The following is an 18,887-nucleotide window of genomic DNA, read 5'->3' as shown; positions in this document are numbered from 1 at the left end:
GGCTGCAACAATGCAGTTTAAAATGTATGTGCTGTTTTGCAGAATTATTCTGGTTTGTTTTGTTTAAGCTAATCAACAGTAACTGTTTTACTTCACTTTTGGCAGTTTTGGTTTATACGTAGAGATAGAGTCAGTCTGTCCATTACAAGTGGTTCACTTTAAATTAGACACAGTAAAGCTCTCAGTCCAGGGCAGGACTACTTAAATTATTAATTGCTAAATATATTTTCTCCCATTCACATTTTTTTTTAAACATTTATTAATTTAGCTTTAACAATGTCATGCCACTGCTACTATGGACACTCCACTTTTCCATTTTCATCAGAAACAGACCCACCCTTTGCTTGAAGAGCTGCTCCCTGTAATGCCACATTTTCCATGCCACTGTCTTCCAAAGGAGCAGGCCACGCACATGCAGGAAGAGACACTGCTTTGTCACACAAACTTCTACTCGCAGCAGCACTGAACCTTTGAATAGTTCACACAGCCTGAAAGTGGCTTGGAGAAAGCATTTCTGGAGAGTTTAACGTCTATGCCAATAAAGCCATTGGCTGAGCTGGTCTTTTTAATGCTTTGTGTGCCTTGGAACACACTTTTACTACATGCAGTAGTGTATCTTTGAAGGCAGCAAAGCTTTTGAATTGGCACAGTTATAGCGCTGGGTGAATTGTAACATCCTGGAAAATCCCTTTTAAATGCCAGACTAGGACTTGGAGCATATCCAAGCGTTTGCAGCAGGCACAGCAAAACAGCTTTTGGAATTTAGCTCCCATACTATGCAGACACTTAAAACGGTATAGACACGTTCAGTAAAGCTATGAGCACTTGAAGTCAAGCAGCATGAAATAACCCGAGACACTGGATTAACTGGTGTAAGGTTCTGTATGGGGAAATTAAGTGCTTGCCTTCTGGGTGAACAGGGGAGGGGGAGATCGCTTAGGAAGCTAAGCCTCAGGTTCATAATAAACATACTTACTGCAACACCAATTCTTCTGCAGTGGCTGCACAGGGATTTCTGAAGGAAGACTTTTCAACTAGGAGAAGTTCCAGCTGTTTGCAGGGACTAATGGTCTGAGTATCCCAGGTGCTAATTGGTAATGATCTCATTCCACAATGTGCTGCTTCTCACGCTAGCGAGAGCACCCTCCTTTCTGGCTGCCGTCAGCTGGCTGCTCGGCAGAGGAGCCATTTCAGCTTCAGGCTGCCAGCTGGTAGGAAACTTTCGGATGATCCCCTGCCATCAGCCACGGCCTGGGCAGGAACCCCTACAGCTATGAACTCATTTGGGATCTTCCCCAAAATCAATAAGCCTGTAGATAAACCTATAGCTGTGGATCTCCAGAGCCCTAAACCAGATCTGGCTGCGTATTAGTAGCTCATTTTCTTTTAGGTGAAGAGCAGCTATAAAACTTCAAGTCAAGTCCCTCAATTACCTTTCCAAAATTAGCTTGTTTACAGAAATCAAAACTAATCTGATTTTATATTATATTTCTGGGTTCTGCAAATCAGTGGTCAAGCTGTGGGCACTAAAAAGCAAGCTCAGTTTTCCTTAAGAATAGCTCTACACCTCTGAAGCAGTCTTTGCTCTAGGAATACTTCACCCTTGCTGCTACACACTGAGTTACGCCATCATTAGACAGCTCGGTGCTTTGAAGGGATATGAGCTGGTATGCTTGGGAAACACTGGCAGGTTTTACCAGTGCCTTGCATGTCAGTTTTTGTAAACCTTTCTGAACCTCACTGTTTGAAAAACTGTCTTTGTAAGTGCTAAGGTATGGGATTATAACAAGGAGTGAATCTGAATTTAAAGCACTGCTACTGCCACGCTTATTGCAATGCCAGTTTGGTTGTAAGAATGTGTGCTCTGGTTTCAGACTCTTTCCTGATCTTCTGATGTCTCCTTTACTTGATGTTATCTTTGCAAGATGAGCCAATATTAAAGTGTATTCATGTTCTTTTCATTCCACCATCCCCTCCTCAATAGGTACAGCAGGATCCTCAGGCACATCCCAGTCACTTCTCATTGGTTCCTTTTGGCGACTTAAGGTACCAATTACAGATCATTTTCTAAGTCATCATAGAAAAACTTCCACTTTTTCTCTTCGATTAGACTAACAAATGTTAGACAGGCCTAGAAATATTTGAGAGTGTGTTTCTTTAGATGGCGTAGATCAGAGCTGTTTGTGATTTGAGCCTTTCCCATGCTAAGGACTTCAGCATAGCTCCGAGCCTGTTCACCTGGGGCTCCTGTTGCTCATCTGAGATACCATCAAAAAAGACGGACTGCTTTAAGGTAGGGTGGCACAAACAAACGGACATGAGGAAACCACAGACTTTTACAGAGTTTTGAGAGCTTCGCTTAATACTGATTCACAAGAAGATCACTAGCTAGGAAGCCTTAGTGGTTTGTGATATTGGTACAGGAATACATTTTTTGAAACATCTATTTCATCATCCAGGACAAAGTAACCTAAGAATAACACTACAGAAAAAAGGGAGTAGTTATATAAACTAAAGGACATTGCTGCGCTCACCAGAAGTTTTATGCAAACTGTCTATGGAACATCTAGTATGATGCAAGCTTGTATTTAATGCAGTGTTAACTGATTTAGGGTTGCATCTTGTGCAATTCTCATGTCCCTAAAAGGCTAAAATGCCAGGGTTTCAGCAGCATGTAAGGAAAAAAAAGAAAAGCAAGCATGGATGTGACAATGAGGATGAAAAACTGATGACAAATTGAGTGGTGTAAACCAGATTTTTACTGTGTTCTGAAAAATTTAAAGTTCAGAACAGGAACAACTCTAGTTTTCCCAGCTCCTGGAAGAGTTTGTTTTCCTATATAACTCTAGAACAGTTTTATGCCACTGGGATGGTGAGATTCTGTGATATCCTATAAAGATGATGCCCAGTGGCTAAGGCATAACGTGAGCCATGTTGAATGAGAAAGAAACCTTGGGCTCTTCTAGTGAACCTGGGAAATCAACTCAGCAAGGCAGTGAGATGCTGTCTCGGCAGATAAATGGATGCTTCTTATACACAAGGCATAAACCGAAGGTCACAAATGCATGTGTCAAACCTCCCTTTGTTGTGACACATCCTTTTGCCCACTTGCAACTTAAATTTTTGTGGCATTTATAGCTATTGGTAATGTGAAAGACGAGACAGTAGGCAGAGCAATAGTACTCCAATACACAGAGATGAATCCCAGACTTACAGGAAACCACAGGTCACAAAAGATGAAAAAGAAAACTTGATGTGGTGATACAGTATCCACCTGCTCTCTTTCACCTGGTCCCATGTACAATACTCCTAGGTGGCCTGTTTTGCTACAATTTCTGCTCATGGGGTAGACGTTTTTTAATTAAATATTTACACAGATTGCTCATTATTTCCTTAGGGGATTATGGGAAGCTTGAAGTCCATCAGCATACTACAAAAAAAAAAAAGTGTACATTATTTTTGCCCGCGTGTAGTACTTGACACGTAGCCAAATGAAATTTCATCTACTGCAGTAACGATTGTCCCAGTGATTTACTTATCTTTACATGGACATTACAAGCTCCAGAGCTTTTATCCACAAATTTTGAAAGCTTATGGTCCATTTTTTCCAGGTCATTAATAAATTTAAGATGTTCATCTCAACAGCAAACCCTAGAATGCTCAAATATTATTTTTGTTTCACTTCAAGCTGCAGTCATTCCTAACAACTATTTTCCTTAATACTGCATTTTGTGTTGGAACCACACATTTAACCTTAGTGCTATCATACAGGTGTCATCTTTATGTCAGAACAGTGAAGATTCCAGACAAGGTGTAAATTCGTATTACAGAGTCCTCCTCGGTATTTGTTGAGGTTCTGGCTCCAAGAGGCCATCTGAAGACGATTTCACACAAAACTACCGTTGGTAGTTTTACCGTTGGTAAACCCTGAAATACCGAGGGTTTTATCTAACGAGGGAGGATTAGCAGGAAATTTCTGTGGAAAATAACACATTGAGCGGTTTGCTGTAGCCTTCTTACATCAGAGCATCTCCATTGCATGTGGTTAGAAACAGGATGTTTGCAATTGCTTATGTGACAGGAAAACTCCAAACAACTCTCCGAGGCTGCTTAGCATTCCCTCTGGACCTTGTAAGGGAGCCTTGAACTGAATGTCTGCCAGGGTCAGATTATGCTGCGAAGTCAGAATTAAGGACCTAGTTGGCCACAGAAGAGACAACCTTCCAGACTGGCAGTCTCTCTTGGTTTTATGCCACTGTGCAGCCAATTGATAGTTACTTTACGGGGTTTTTGGCTTTAACTGGAAGCATTTACTTTTGAAGTAACAAAGCAAAGCCTCCAGAGTTTTTCCCCTTTCCATCCAAGAGGATTTTTAGGTCTTGACTAGCATATACAAACAAAAGATGATTGATGAGAATACTCATTCTCTGCTGCTTGTTTCATTTACTAAGCACTTGGGAAGCAGAGTAAAAATGTAAACCAAAACCAATTCCTAATATTTCATGTGCAAGAGAGGAAAATTTTTCTGTAGAATGCTCTGAAAGCCCTATAAAAATGTTGTATCTGGAAAATAACAGCAGCTCTTTGGGAAAGGGATTTGTTGAGATGACTGACTTCCCAAATCCTTCCTCTAAGTTCATGATTCATATCCGTGAGCCCTCAGTCAGACAGCAAAGACGTTCAGACAACTCACTATGTTACCAGCACACCACTAAAAGGACATTATCAAGGTGTTTCGCAGAGCACGCTCGGCCTGCTGATGGCAGAGGTTAGCACGTGCTGACGGACAGTACTTCACTTCTTTCTCCACATCGCTAAGAGAGACATTCCTACTAGGAAACTCTTGATGCCTGATGCCATGCAGACACAAGTAAACAATAACTTTTTACAACCAAAAAAATCAATTTACTTCTCTTATAGTCCATCACCCTAAGCTGTCAATGCTGCCCCATGCACAGGTGCTCTACAGCCACCCACTCACCCAGAAGAGCAGTATCTAAGGCACAGTTTTTGCTGATGGACGGAGTTAACTACCTTAGCAGTAGGACAAAATGTAAACTTATTTCCACCAAATACCACGTCGTTCTGAAAGACGCAATCCTGTTTACTCTTACTGCACTGGCAGCCAAGCTCCAACTGCCCCAGATGGAGCAGATTAATTCTGATGCATTCCTCCTCTCAATGTCATTCACTGATCATAGCTCTGCAGTCCAAAATCTTCACTCGTAACTCTATCAAGTGGCAGATATTACTGTATTTATTAAATCTCATTCTACATTTAAGAATGGTGATAGCCTAAAGAGTAGGGTAATATCTGTCACAAGGTCAAAGAGACTCATAAACCAGTATATACAATAAATGAGGCTGGCTGTGTTAATCATGAATCATGTGCCACCGGGGAAAAAGTGTCCACCAGAAGGGAAGCACAAACCAAGTGTGGGGAAGGCAGAATTGGAAAGACCACCGCAGAACAAGCATATTCCATTTTCCCTTTAGAGGCCTCCCATCTGGAACAGTAAGGGGAAGAGGAACAGCTCATCTTGTTGTGGCCCATTGCTAGCAGTAGTCTGCCATCTGCTGATCCAGGCAGCTGTGTTTATAGCCTTCAAGGTAAAGCAGCCATCCATCTTTTCCCACAGCCTGCTCCGACTCCAGTACACGCCGGTGCATGAGAATACGAAATGCAGTGTCTACTCATCTATGCTAGTCAAGCAGAAGCCAAAGCCAAAACAACAGGATAGCAAAGTGCAGCTGACCATGACATTAAGACGCTTGGATCTCTGTCAAAAAGCCATTCCCTGGACTTGCAGCTTTGAACCACGAGAAAAAAAGAAAACAGACAGTTTACCCTAAAGTAGCTTCCTGCAAGCAAGAGAAAGTGGTTCTTGATACAGGCCAGTAAATTGCTGCCTCTGAGTACTGCTCAAGCTGCTGAGTTCCATAATCCAGCAGAGTTAACCCCTTCTTCCATCGCAGGCAGTCCCTATATTTGTGATGTGCAGTTGTTTACCTCCCCCTGCTCAGAGCCAGCATTCTTCTACCAATTCTTCCTGCGCGCGAGTACTGACAGAGCATGTGGCAACTCCGCTCGCTGCATGTGGCCAGATGTACAATTCCATTATGCAAATGACAGTGTTGATAATTAAAAGTGTTTATCAAGTAACCACAGAGGAACAGGGCTCTCCTCCATGATCAAGCCACACTCTTCATTGTTGTGGGACTATATAATGTGCCTATCTGTTATCTTTGCTACAATTGTCTTAGCAGTTATCCCAGACATTGGCTTACAGTCAGTATTTTTCAAGGAGATGACTGACTTTCACAGGATGTTGACAAAATAAGGGGTCTGGCATTTAACATTTGGAAATTAGCTTTGAAAATCCAGCCTATTTCTCTCTCCTTTTCTAAAGAAATTCACTTCTGAAAGATGAGAGCTTCAGCTGGAAAAAACAGAAGGGCATGCCTGCCCAGGTCATACGCAGAAAAACAGAAGTTTCTATGGGACTTATTGTAATGTTGATGCTTTCTCAGAACTCTTTCAAGAAAAAAAAACAAAACAGAAATCCACAGAAAATCATAAATCAAGATGGCTTTTGAGTACCCACAAGCAATGCAAGTTTTAAAAGGGAGGGAGAATAGAATGAGATACAACTCAAACTGTTTGACTTTCACACAGGAATATGGTATCACAGATTTTTCACTCACAACCACTTTCTATAAATGGAATTCAAGGGCAAAATGATGTGGAACTCATCTGAAAGGAAAAATTGGAGAGAAAAAAGGGAGTGAGTTCAGAAATTTCAGAGCAAAGAGACCAAAGGAGGTCAACAAGCAGGGAAGTCCTGAGAGAGGGGGACCAGCTGAGGAGACTGGAACACGTGTAACCCATTTGCACACACTGCTTGTGCAGCCTGAGCAGTAACACCATCCACTCCACCGACCGAGCGACTTGGTCGTACACTTGAGTAACCAGCCACCTTCAGAAGACGCAGATGTTTTACTTTACGTATCTGTGAAGAGCTAATTCCCATTTCTTTGATTAGCCTTAAGGTTCCAGCTGGATTTGACCAGTTGTTTCCTGGGGATTAAAACTCTAACCTACCAAGTGACTGTCAGGCACACCAAAAAGCTATCAGAGAGTAAAACCTAGTATTTGTGACTCGGACTGCATTTAAGCTGGTACATCTGGAGTTCATCAAAATTACTTTCTCCAAAATGTCCAAACCAAGTGACAATCTGCCAAAACCAAACCAAATTCAGTAATGCTTTTGATGACCCTGATAAAGATCTTTCAAGAAACTGTTATGGTCAACGTTTCCCACATATCCTATCTGCTAGTTGCCAGCATTTGGAAAACAGCAAAGGTCTAGAATTTACTTTTATCATAATGAAGGTCTTTTTTCTTGCTACAAATATGATATGCTATTTCATACATCCATTTTTTTCTACGGGGTAAGAACAGTGACAATATCAGCATAACAACAAACAAGCGGGAACCAACTAGAAACAGATTTAGAGAGAAATTAGGAAAAGATTCTCTAACCATCAGACATATGAGATTCTCTAACAGCTTTCCAGTTCTGCAGTGATGAAAAAAGGGCACAACTGTTTGTTAAAAGTTAGTAAATTTACTGAAGATGTTGTATGACTTTGACATAGAATCGTAGAATGGTTTGGGTTGGAAGGGACCTCAAAGATCATCTAGTTCCAACCCCCCTGCCATGGGCAGGGACATCAGGTCCCTGAACTTGGTGACGAGGGTTCACACGCCTAGAGCAAACACCTGATGATCCTTCTGTACTGCCATGCCATGGGGCTGATATTTGATCCCAGGCAACTCACTCAACTTTTGTACGGTGCCCTGTTTCACAGCAATCTTGGAGAGCTTCCCTGGATAATACTATAAACAGACTAAACTCTTCAGGTATAAGCAAGGTGGGAGAAAAAACAGATTTACGTAGACGTAGGAAGATCCTGGACTGGTGCTGACGGTTGTTAATTGCCACCTCTGTTATTTTTTTTCCCCTCCCATTATAAAGCATGGTCCTCAACAGAATTTAGACAGAATTTATTGAATAATATGGGGGGGGGGAAGGCGGGGGAGGTGAGGAGGAGGGCAAAGAGAGAAAAGGTGACTGAACGCATTGCAGTCACTTGCAACTGTTAAAATGTGTCTTGCTGGCAGCTTCATTTGCAGGAAAAATATAATCTCCAGTAAAAGTGATTTATCACAATGACATATCTCAATACAGAGCTCAGCAAGAGCCACTTAATACACACACAAAAATGAGAATGAGAGGCAGAACACAGAAGAGAATAAAACCCCTGCATTTCTGATACCTTCAGAAACCACAGTCCTCTTCTCCTCTGTTCCCCACAAAAAAGGCAGCTTTATCACCAGGCTCCCAGTCCAACCCTCTGTCAATTGCACATTACCCATTCATCTGAAATTTTTTCATTGAAAATTACTTATTCTTTTATGTTTGTTTTTTTATTCAGAATAAGTTAAAAAAAATTGTATCTTGTAAAAATTTTAAGAAAAGAATACCAAATATTCTAAAGGTTTAGGCTTCTAATTAAATCAAAACAGAAATGTCTGGCTATCATTTTTCCCCCCAAGAAATTAATACTCTTAAACCAAAACTGACTTTTTTCTTTTAGCATTTTCATTTCTACAAAAATCAATTTTCTTTGAAAAAAAAAAAAGTATAGAAAGCTTTTGATGAGACATTTTTATACAAAACAAATGAATTGCTAAGTCCTTACGAACTCCCTGGTTAACACTGTCCTTGCCATGATACCCTTAACAGAATTTTGGTGTATCTGTTCTGAAAACATAAGCTTTGCTCTCCCGTGTAACAGCCAGTTTTCCTGATGTGTCGGCAGAGGAGGGGCAGACACAGCCGGAGAGGCCTGACGGCGTGCAGAGGGCTGAGGCACACGCACCCACAGCCCTGTGCTCCTTCGCACACTGTCTTGCTCACACCAGTCCAGCCACGCTGTCCCTCTTCCCAGCACCCAGCACTTGGACAGAAGGTACAATCTTTGCTTGTGACGCTGTCCAGGCTCACAGAAGATGACACGCTAGGTTAGAGGGCAGCCCAGTTAACGCAGTATCTCCCAGTGCTGTGACCTGCTCAGTGCACAGACGGGACTGGTAGAGTGCTAAAGTGAAGTAAAACTGTGAGATGAAAACATACTCCCAGCTCGTTTCCCCTCTATGAAGAAGTTCATTACAATATTTTTCAATACAAGATGAGAACTGGCCAGACGACGACTCAGAATTAAGTCACCAGATACTGTCAAGGCTTCTTCAGAAGAAAAAACCACAGGTGTAGCACTTACAAGCTCACCATCTTGCCAGCAACGAGATTCACTAGCATCCAACTATCTGCTGAAGAATGGCTCCATTCACTCATCTGCAGCATAATCCTTACAACAAGGCCAGCTATTCAGCCTTGCGCCCTAAGCAAAGTCCTACAGAGGAAGACAGCTGTATTCAGCATTGGTTGCTATGGGTATCAGTGCATCCTGCTTTTCAATTAGCTCAGGTGTGGCTTAAACAGTAGAAATAAGGGATGTTGTGGAATTTTAGAAAGCCTGAAGACACAGTTCCCTTCAGAGATCAAATTATATGATGTTATATTCAACAGTGCTTCCTAAAACAAAAACAACAACAAAAAGGCACAAACTCTGTTACTAGTTGCATGGGGACAAAATTACAGTAATTCCACTACCTTAAAAGTTCTTCTCAATTTAAAGCACCAAAAAGATAGACATGTATGCAGCTTGGTTCCAGACTTTCAGTTCTGTCAAAAAGAGCTGGGGAAAGAACAAAAACAGCAGCAAAGCTATGCAGTGAACACGTTCTTTGTCTACAGAGTACTTCAGTATAAAACAACAGCAACAAGCAATCACAGAGCAGCAGAGTTTGTAGGAATTAAGTGAAACAAAGCACAAGGATTAAATAAGAAAATCAGTGAAGCATCAGAAAAAGATGCCATTTGAATACCGCATTTGGTAACATACCAAACACTTTTAATACAGAAATATACACATACTTCTTCAAATAAATCATAAGTGACCAACAGCAAAGTAGAGGTCAATGAAAACCTCAATTGTAAGCAACTGAAAAGGCCTGCAGTTGTCTCTCTTGCTGCCTGGTATACAAAACACAACAAGAATTGCCCAACAGATGCAAAAATAAACAAACTAACAAACGACTGAACAGCTCCCTGGCTGGGCTTTGTCTGCCAAATCTCTGCCTGGAGAGGACTTTTATGTCCATGTAATAAACCCTCAAAATGATGGACTTACAAAGGAAACAGCTGCTTAACCATAACGGTAATTACCCCGGTCAGCTTGCAGAGCACCCAACCTTGAGGCTGCGGCTCAGGGCACCCGCCTCGTGCAACGCGCGGCGACGCAGAGATGGACCCGAATCAGTGACACCGCACAGCCTGCAGCTGACCCATCTGCACCCTTTGTCGCCAGACAGGTCGAGCAACAGGGTGAAGCAGTGCGTGTGGCTGGCTGTGTGGCAGGTCCTCCCAGGAAGGATTAAAGGCTGAGAGTGTGCCTGATGGCACCATCAGAAGGTGGTGTGGGATATTTGGAAGTGACCCATTGTGGCCCACCTCCTAAAACTTGTGGTGAGAGTTAGTGAGGCCATGTTGAGACATCATCTCAGGCTCCAAAAGCAGAGAGGTACTCCCTAACACCTGCAGCACTAAGGCTGAAATTATCATTACTATTGCACTTGGGTCATCCTAACAGTCCACGGACCTTAAAGCAACTCTGGGTGCACTGCTGTTCATCTTGCTGATGAGCCCACTGATCTCCACAGAAGGTGGTGTGGGCCCAACCGCTTCTGTAGGACTGGTTATATGAAGAGAGAGCAGAGTTTGTCCTACCACAAGTACAATGTGTCCTTCTCTAGCAGACATCACAGCTGAGGCAAACATAGATAAAAACTAGTTGAGTGTCTCTCATGGTCATCTGGCATCTCAGGAGCCATCAAACCTAGCAAGCAGGAATCCTGACTCTCAGTTTTCTATTCTAGCTACCAGAGAAAACACTGCTTCCCACAAGTGCTGTGTTCCATATTTTCCTTGATTGCCTACCTAACTATGAATAGTCACAAATACAACACTCCCTAAATTCTTCTTACGCTCATGTTATCCAATAGATGGAGGCTTGAGACTCCCATTACCACAGATCCTGCCCTGCATGGTGGAAGCCACCAAACTGAAAGGGACAAGCACTCTGGCTTGCACAGAAATTAGTATTTTCACACATATACACCTGAGATAAAATCATCAACTATTTATTCAGCAGCTGACAAAGGGCACCACTTGCTAACAACATCTGCCCTGGAATTCCATACTGGCACGGCCACCTTTGGCGCAGCAATCTGCAGCGTTGACAGTACAGCACTGCCTAGGAAGTGCATCCACAATGCAGAAAGTGTTTACGTATAAACTGCTCATCCCAGCTAAAAGAGTACTCAGGCTGTAAAAGTCGCTTCAATACTCACGTGCACAATAGGACGCTTTCAAACGTGTCATCTGCCAAATACATTTTCTGACAGAAAGCGATTGCTGACATGATATTAGATAATTTCTGTATGAATGGAGTTAAGTACAGCTTGTAAGAGACCAGGAGAGCAATATTTCAAGAAGCAGCCAACAGATTAGAGACAAGCGACAAGGCTGATCTCTACAGCTGCAATTAACTGTCTTTCCTTCAGCCTCTCCTGTGCGGTTCGGGGAAGGGCTACGTTTTCCTCCCGCTGATGAAGGCTGATTAGCAGTCAGGTGGGGAGAGGCTCCGGGGATGGCATGACGCATTAATTAAATCACTTCTACCAGCTAAGTGATGACACTTTGATTTATAGCAGAGCTCATTCAACTAGACACTGGCATTTCCTGGGCACCAAGATGAGGAAAAGCCAAGCTGGGAAGCAGGTGGGAGAAAAGGGGGATGTGCACATAAAGGGAAAAGAACAAACTGTGAAGTAAATACCTGCAGCTGATAGAGATTATTTTTGAAACAGAGTACTTGCACGAGCAGTAGCAATGACCATAAACACAAGCTGAAAATTATTTAATTCATGTTGCTTATACAGAGAGTATTTCCTTTTGTCTGCATCTACAAGAAAAGCTGCTTCAGGATAGAGTCTTGTAAATTAAACGTAATGTGCATTATTTTGTAAGGCACATTTCAACCTGGCATACTCAGTTGGTGACTATAGACACGAGTCAGTGCCGTCTTCAGGCACAACAGCAGCAATCTCGGGAAGAGAAGGTAGAAATCTCCAGAAGGCAGAGCAGGACAGCGACCCAGGAGCCCATTCCAGATGCTATGCCCCAGCCTGCTCCTGCTGCATCATCTGACAAGACTGATGTCTCCTAAACACTGTGTTTCAATTTCTCCCTCTGCCAAAGGGCGATAATGTTATTTCACCAACCTTTGTAAAGGGTTACCTTTACCCAACTTTATCTATTTTGTTTAGGATTTTGACATTTGAAAAGGCTAACTTAAACAGTCTTCCTATTAGAAAGCTTCTTTCAGTGACAAGTCTATATATTCCTCCTCGTGAACTCTGTGGTCAAAATCACAAACCTTCACAAGGGAGAAAATACTTCTACACCCCAGAATACGAAATAGGTCAAAGCATGATTATCATCCCAGTAATATTTCACTCCCTTTTCTGAGGCAACCATGCTTTGGTAATTCTTGGATTACTTTTTTCTTTGAAAGCCTACAGCAAGCATTTAGAACACTCAGGGTCTAAAATATTCCACTTGAAAAATACCACTGGCCTGTACCGTAAGACATATCTTTATATTTTCGAACACAAAGGAGCTCGTTTGCTCACAACTTTGTGTGAGGTCTTTTTTTTTTTTTTTTTTGAGAAAAGCTCTTCAAAATATATGTGAATTTTTAGCAAGAATCATTTTGGACCTCTTAAACTACACCGGGCTTAGTCTAGATTCATATATGAAGAGGTAACATTTAAGGAAAACATCAAACAATAACGTTGGTTCAGAGGATGTATTCCTTTCAGTCGATATTACTACCTTTCTAGTTAACCTGCGTTGCTACAGCAGACAGCAGCCTCAGACAGGACTGAGGCCACATCATGGTAGCTGCTTGGAAGAAGATTTAATAAAAATAGAATTATTCTCCGACTTTTCACTACCGAACGAAAAAAAAAACCCACCGTAAACAAGCCACCTCTACTGATATGGCTTCCCTAGCAGCTCCCAGTAGCAAAACAACTGCTCTTATTGTAAATCCAAATTCTGGTCAGTGAAAGATCTCATGAGCCTCTTTGCTTGGCGCATTATCACATACATTTGTTTTATCTCATTAACTTTGCTTATCTAAATTACATTTCTTCTTTCAGCTCAAAGCCTTTCCGTCTCTTCTATAAACAACCTCCAATACTTTATCTCTCAATACTTCATCTCATTTATAGGTGCGATTACTGTTACACTGGACAATATCTTGAGCTATCCCAGCATATCCTCTAGGACCTCCAAGGGCTTCAGGCTCATTTATTGTGAGAGACAGATCATGAGAAACCCTTTCCAGAAGCAGCGGCAACACAGAAATTTGGGTCATAAAGGAACTCTGTAGCAGACCAGTACATAGATCAGCGTTTAACCGGTATCATTTGTCCTTGTTAACGCTGTATAATGTATTTGGATTCTTTTGCCTCATCAGCTCTTACTAACAAAAGACTTTATTTAACACTGAATTTAGTAGGTAGCTAGCTGGGGATGGGGAAAAAAAAGCCATCTTGCTTTTAAATAGATCCACATGCATTTCCTTTTCATCATTAGAATAAATTTCCAGAGAGGCAAGCAGAGGTTTAGCTGCATGACTCTCATTAATGCTAACTTTATTTCAGTAATGAGGTGAAAGTACAATCACTGGAGCTAAGATAATCAGAGAGATGAGACAAAAGTCTGCTGCCGTAAATACGACTGAAGAAGATGACACTGACAATACTGATAAGTACGGAAAAATAGGTGTCAGTAGTGAAATGATGCGGTGAGGGTGAAGACCTTGCCTTTAGGTATAGTAGTAAAACTTAAAACTGTCAGGAACTGCTGCACTGATGCGAATGCACTGACATTGGTCAGAGGACCATCTGGCAAAACACTGAGCATGCCAATACCCAGCTTTGCTAGCTCCTAGGAAAAAGTCTGGAAGCAGGGGGCTAACAGTCCTGTGCCCTTAAAAGTCATTTAGGAAAGATAAGGAGGATTAATGTAGAAGCAAAAAAGGAATGTTGAGATTAAAAAACCCAGCAGGTATAGAAAAATCAAAAGCTATTGGTGACAGCCCCAGAAGACGACCCCAGTAACACACTGCACCAGAAAGACCTTATATAATGAAAAGTGTGAGAGTCATCATGCCATTGCACTCCATTACTTTAGCTAACAGAATGATCTGCAGAGAACAAGGCTGGGAAGAATTTTATAGCAATTAGCAAACCTGTTAGTGCCCATTTTTCTTTTGCACAACACATGAACAAAAGAAAAGCAGACACAGCTATTCAGGAAAACTGACAGGAAGGAAAAGTGGGAAGACAGACAATGAGTTGGGTATCTCTGCAGAAATAAAAATAATAATTGCATTTTTTTATTACAAAACCAGTATATGAGGATTTTTAGCTTTGCACTAAAGAAATACACTGCAATAGTCTACTAAATATATAGCCCATAATCATCCACATCTAAGTACTACAAGTGGAGAAGGAACAGAGGAAACGTAACATATACATTCGCTCCATATAATTCTTCCAACATTCAGTACCTCCGTAAGCAGCTCTGGATATAGCTTTATCCAGACACCGTAAACACAGGGGTTTTTTAAACCACGTGGAACTGATCCATTGCAAGCTGTCTGTACTGAACCCAGGATTTTACCTTTATAGCTACAGATGAATTGTATTTATAATGACACGAACAAGCTGTGCCCTTTTCACTTGAGTTCGACCCTTTGAAGACCAAAGCAGAATTGATCTGAAATTGTTGATGTTCAGCAGCAAATTTAGGTGGTAAACTCTCTCACTTTCTGGATTAAGACAAAGCATATTTGGTTTTGCCATCCTGGCTTGCTGCACTGTCCCTAGACATTGTTATTGCTGATATCCAACCACAGCAAGAAGAGCCCTGATCAATATGTCTTTGTTGTGTAGACCTGAATTAACTACATCTCACTTTCCTTTGACAGCGACACAGATCACATGCAGCTGCTCCTTCCACTATGAGAAACACGAATTCTGGAAAGCATATTCATTATCTGGCTGTTAAAAGCAATGGAGCATGCAAGCCTCACCCTGCCTGGGCTACCTGAGAAATCAACATCTCTGTTTGATTAAGTGACTGCCAGCTAGTCACCTTCTCACTCTAACCTTGATGTGGCAGGTCTGTGACAAGTGCATACAGTGTAACATCACAAAACGTTTCACTGATGCTCACAAACGGATAGCTTAATTTGTTTTAATAGCCTGGTCCCTTGCAGCGTTTCCACTGCAAACTCTAGTTTTGAGGACAGAATATATCAGCTCTTTATAGGGAACCTACCTGAACGCCAGCTGGCAGAAAGCCAGGGAGAATCCTGATGAGGTCCAAAGCTCTCAGTCTTCACCCAACTTACAACACTTCATAAATTCTAAAGGAATTCCACCCTCTCCTCATGACCTTTTTTTTTTTTAATTGTAGGACTCAGGATCAGAAGAATTGACTTTAAAAAATTACAGCTCCTTAACAGATAGATCTTCTGTAGCTGAGTATTACTTGCGTACCAAAAAAAACCCACCTTGAATAAATTTCTATTTCATATGAAGAAGCAACTAAAGGTGACATTTGATTTTTATTTCACTCGTCTTGCAGAAATAACAGGGCTGTCAGTCGCCAACTCCCACAACGTTTTCATAGTATTTGTTGCTTTTTTCCCAGTTGCAGCTGCGGGAGTAAGGTGGCCACACAGAAACCTCAGTTTTTACACAAGAAGGAAAAAATGAAATTGCTACAGTTGTAGACAGCAGCTCAGAACTTTGAAGCTTCATTAGTCCATCTTCAGATGATAAACAAGCAAAGTTCTCACTTATTTTTGAATTTATTATGGTGTTAGGAGCAGACCTGGCTTGTTATTGCTGAACATTTAAGAGTCAGAACTCTCAGCATTCAACACTGCTGTTTGGGTTCAAGTATCACCAGTAAATCATCTCACTTCCAACTGCAAAGCTTTTATAAATAGGAATAAGCCTGAATAGAACTCAGCCTGAATTTGCAAACTATCAGGACAGGAAAAAAAGCATATTGAACACTGAGAACTAGTCTTCCCAGGTGGCACTGAGCAAAGGAGGAGATCATTGTTCACATATTTTTTTTAGAATTATTTTCCAGCATAGGGCTCAGCTTCCATACAGTGAGATGAAGGTTCACGAGTAAAACTCATCTGGGCTTATTTTGAGACAATAAAATTTTAAGTAACTAATCAAAAAAAACCCCACCAAACTTTAACTGATGCTGATGCTATTTTGGCATTACAACGAATTCTAAATAGAAAATTTCACAATGAAAGATTGAGATCAGATAGCATGTACACCTTTCTTTTTCATAGGTCATATTTCTCCTGCAAGCAAGCCTCACCTGCTGTTGGCAGCAAGCTAGGACATCGTAATTAAGACAAATGCTTTCTTCAGCAGCGTAGAGGTTTTCAGTAACTTTCAAATGGATTTAGAGCTCTTGTTGCTGAAAAAGTAAACATACAGTTATCAAAGAAAAACCCATGTATTTAAGATGCATTTGCCTAGTGGAATCCAGGGCCAAGATCTGATTTCTTAGGGACAAATGCAACATAAATGGGAAAATTCACACTCTGCTTCCTAGCCCAGCTGACAGCACAGGTGCTGAGAACACTAGCTTTGTCTCCTGAAACTTTGGGTGGGTATGGCTTTTGACACACGCTGCAAAACCATGATAGCACGGAATTTTGCATAGATGCTCAACGCAAAGGTGGTCTGAGACAGCGGAAAGCTACAGCTGGCACCAAAGTGGCACTGAAGAGAAACTGAGAAGGGGAGAAAAGAGTAGAGATGCCCTCTTATCATTAAAAACAAAAAAAAAAAAAAAAAAGAGGGAGTGCTGCACTACCTCTCCCTGTTTAGAAAAACAACATTTCCTCTAGGGGGAGAATTCTCACTATTGTGTTTCAACCTTCAATAACTACAGCTGAGACAGATCCAAGGCGAAACGGGAAGGGAGGAAAGATGTAAGGGCCTGAGGAGAGGAAGGAAAAAAAAATAACCAAAACCACAAACCACACCGCAGAGCGGCAGAGAGGTTAAGACTTAATTACACGTTAAAATATGGCCTTGTGCGTGCTCGTTTTAACCAAAAGAAACCCAAAAAACAACCCGCAGCAGGCTCGCTCGGCTGCAGTCGGCGAGGGAAGCGTCCACACGAATGAAATTTCAATTACTGCTGGAACAAAGCAGCACCCCGGCGCCGACACGCCTCACCCCGAGAGCTCCGCTACCGACACGCCGCCTTACCTCGGTGTTCCCAGCCAGCGCCACCGCCGCGCGGCGCGGGACAGGGCGCCCCAGGCGAAGGCCGCGCTCCAGCCGCCGTTATGGAGCTCCGGGAACGGCAGGAGACCGGTCTGAGCGCCTCGGGCCTCTGAGTTCGCCCCGTCGTGCCCGAGAGGCTCCTTCCCAGCGCCCCGTGCCTCGCGGCAGCGGCCGCCTCGCTCAGGGCTTTCCCCTCGGCCCGGGCCGGGCGGCAGCGGAGCGCGGCTGTGCGGAGAAAAGGGCGGGAAGCGGCGCCGAGCGGGGATCGCCCCGTGCCGGCCATCCGCAGCGAGCCGCGGCCTCGACCGCAGGGCCGTCCCTTCACACCTCCGGCGGCGAGGAGCCTTTTCCACTGCCGTGTCGCAGCGAGCTGCCCTGTGGAGGGAGAGCCGCCATGACAGACCCCCACACCGCAGCACTTGAGCAGATCTCTCACATTACTGTGACAGCCAGATTTTTTTTATTTTTTTTTTTAAGTTACTACAACATCTGTCAGCCAGGTTGCCCCAGCACCACGGCTATTTTCCCGCATTAGCACCCATGACTGCTCAACAGGTTGCACGCCCAGGCAGCCCGCAAAGGTCCGTTTCTTTGGTGGGTTTGGGCGGCCGGGCCAAAGACGCAGGAGTGATTCCAGACAGACACTCCACACGTTCTCCTCGAGCAAGGTACTGACTCGCGTCCCGCGCTTGCAGGTTTGCCGCCCTTCGGAGCGAAACGCGGCTGCGAGGGCCCTCTGCCCGCCCGGCGCCGCGGGCGGGAGCAGCCGGTCTCCCAGTGCTGTGGTAACCTCTGCTGGCCGCTCCCCGCCGTTACACCGCTCGGGGCGCGCTACCGGAGCTCGTAGGCTGACACGAGAAGTCGAGCAGACAAAAAGACATCGCAAGAGGTATAGTACGTTTGCTCACTCATACTTTTGTATGCATTTGCTGCTACAGAGGATTGGGGGTTTTTAATTTGATGTGTATTTTTAAGGCATCAGCGATTTAGATAAATTAGAATCATTAGGGTTGGAAGGGACCTCAAAGATCATCCAGTTCCAGCCCCCCTGCCATGGGCAGGGACACCCTCCACTACACCAGGCTGCCCAAAGCCTCATCCAACCTGGCCTTGAACACTCCCAGGGATGGGGCATCCACAACTTCTCTGGGAAACCTGTTCCAGTGCCTCACCACCCTCAGAGTGAAAGATTTCTTCCTTAGATCTAATCTAAATCTCCCCTCTTTCAGTTTAAATCCATTGCCCCTTGTCCTGTCACTACACGCCCTTGTAAAAAGTCCCTCTCCACTTT

The sequence above is a fragment of the Tauraco erythrolophus genome, chromosome 19, assembly GCF_009769465.1.
Source record: "Tauraco erythrolophus isolate bTauEry1 chromosome 19, bTauEry1.pri, whole genome shotgun sequence".
Classification (NCBI taxonomy): Eukaryota; Metazoa; Chordata; class Aves; order Musophagiformes; family Musophagidae; genus Tauraco; species Tauraco erythrolophus.
The sequence above is the reverse complement of the archived record's forward strand: the minus strand, read 5'-3'. Positions refer to the sequence as shown.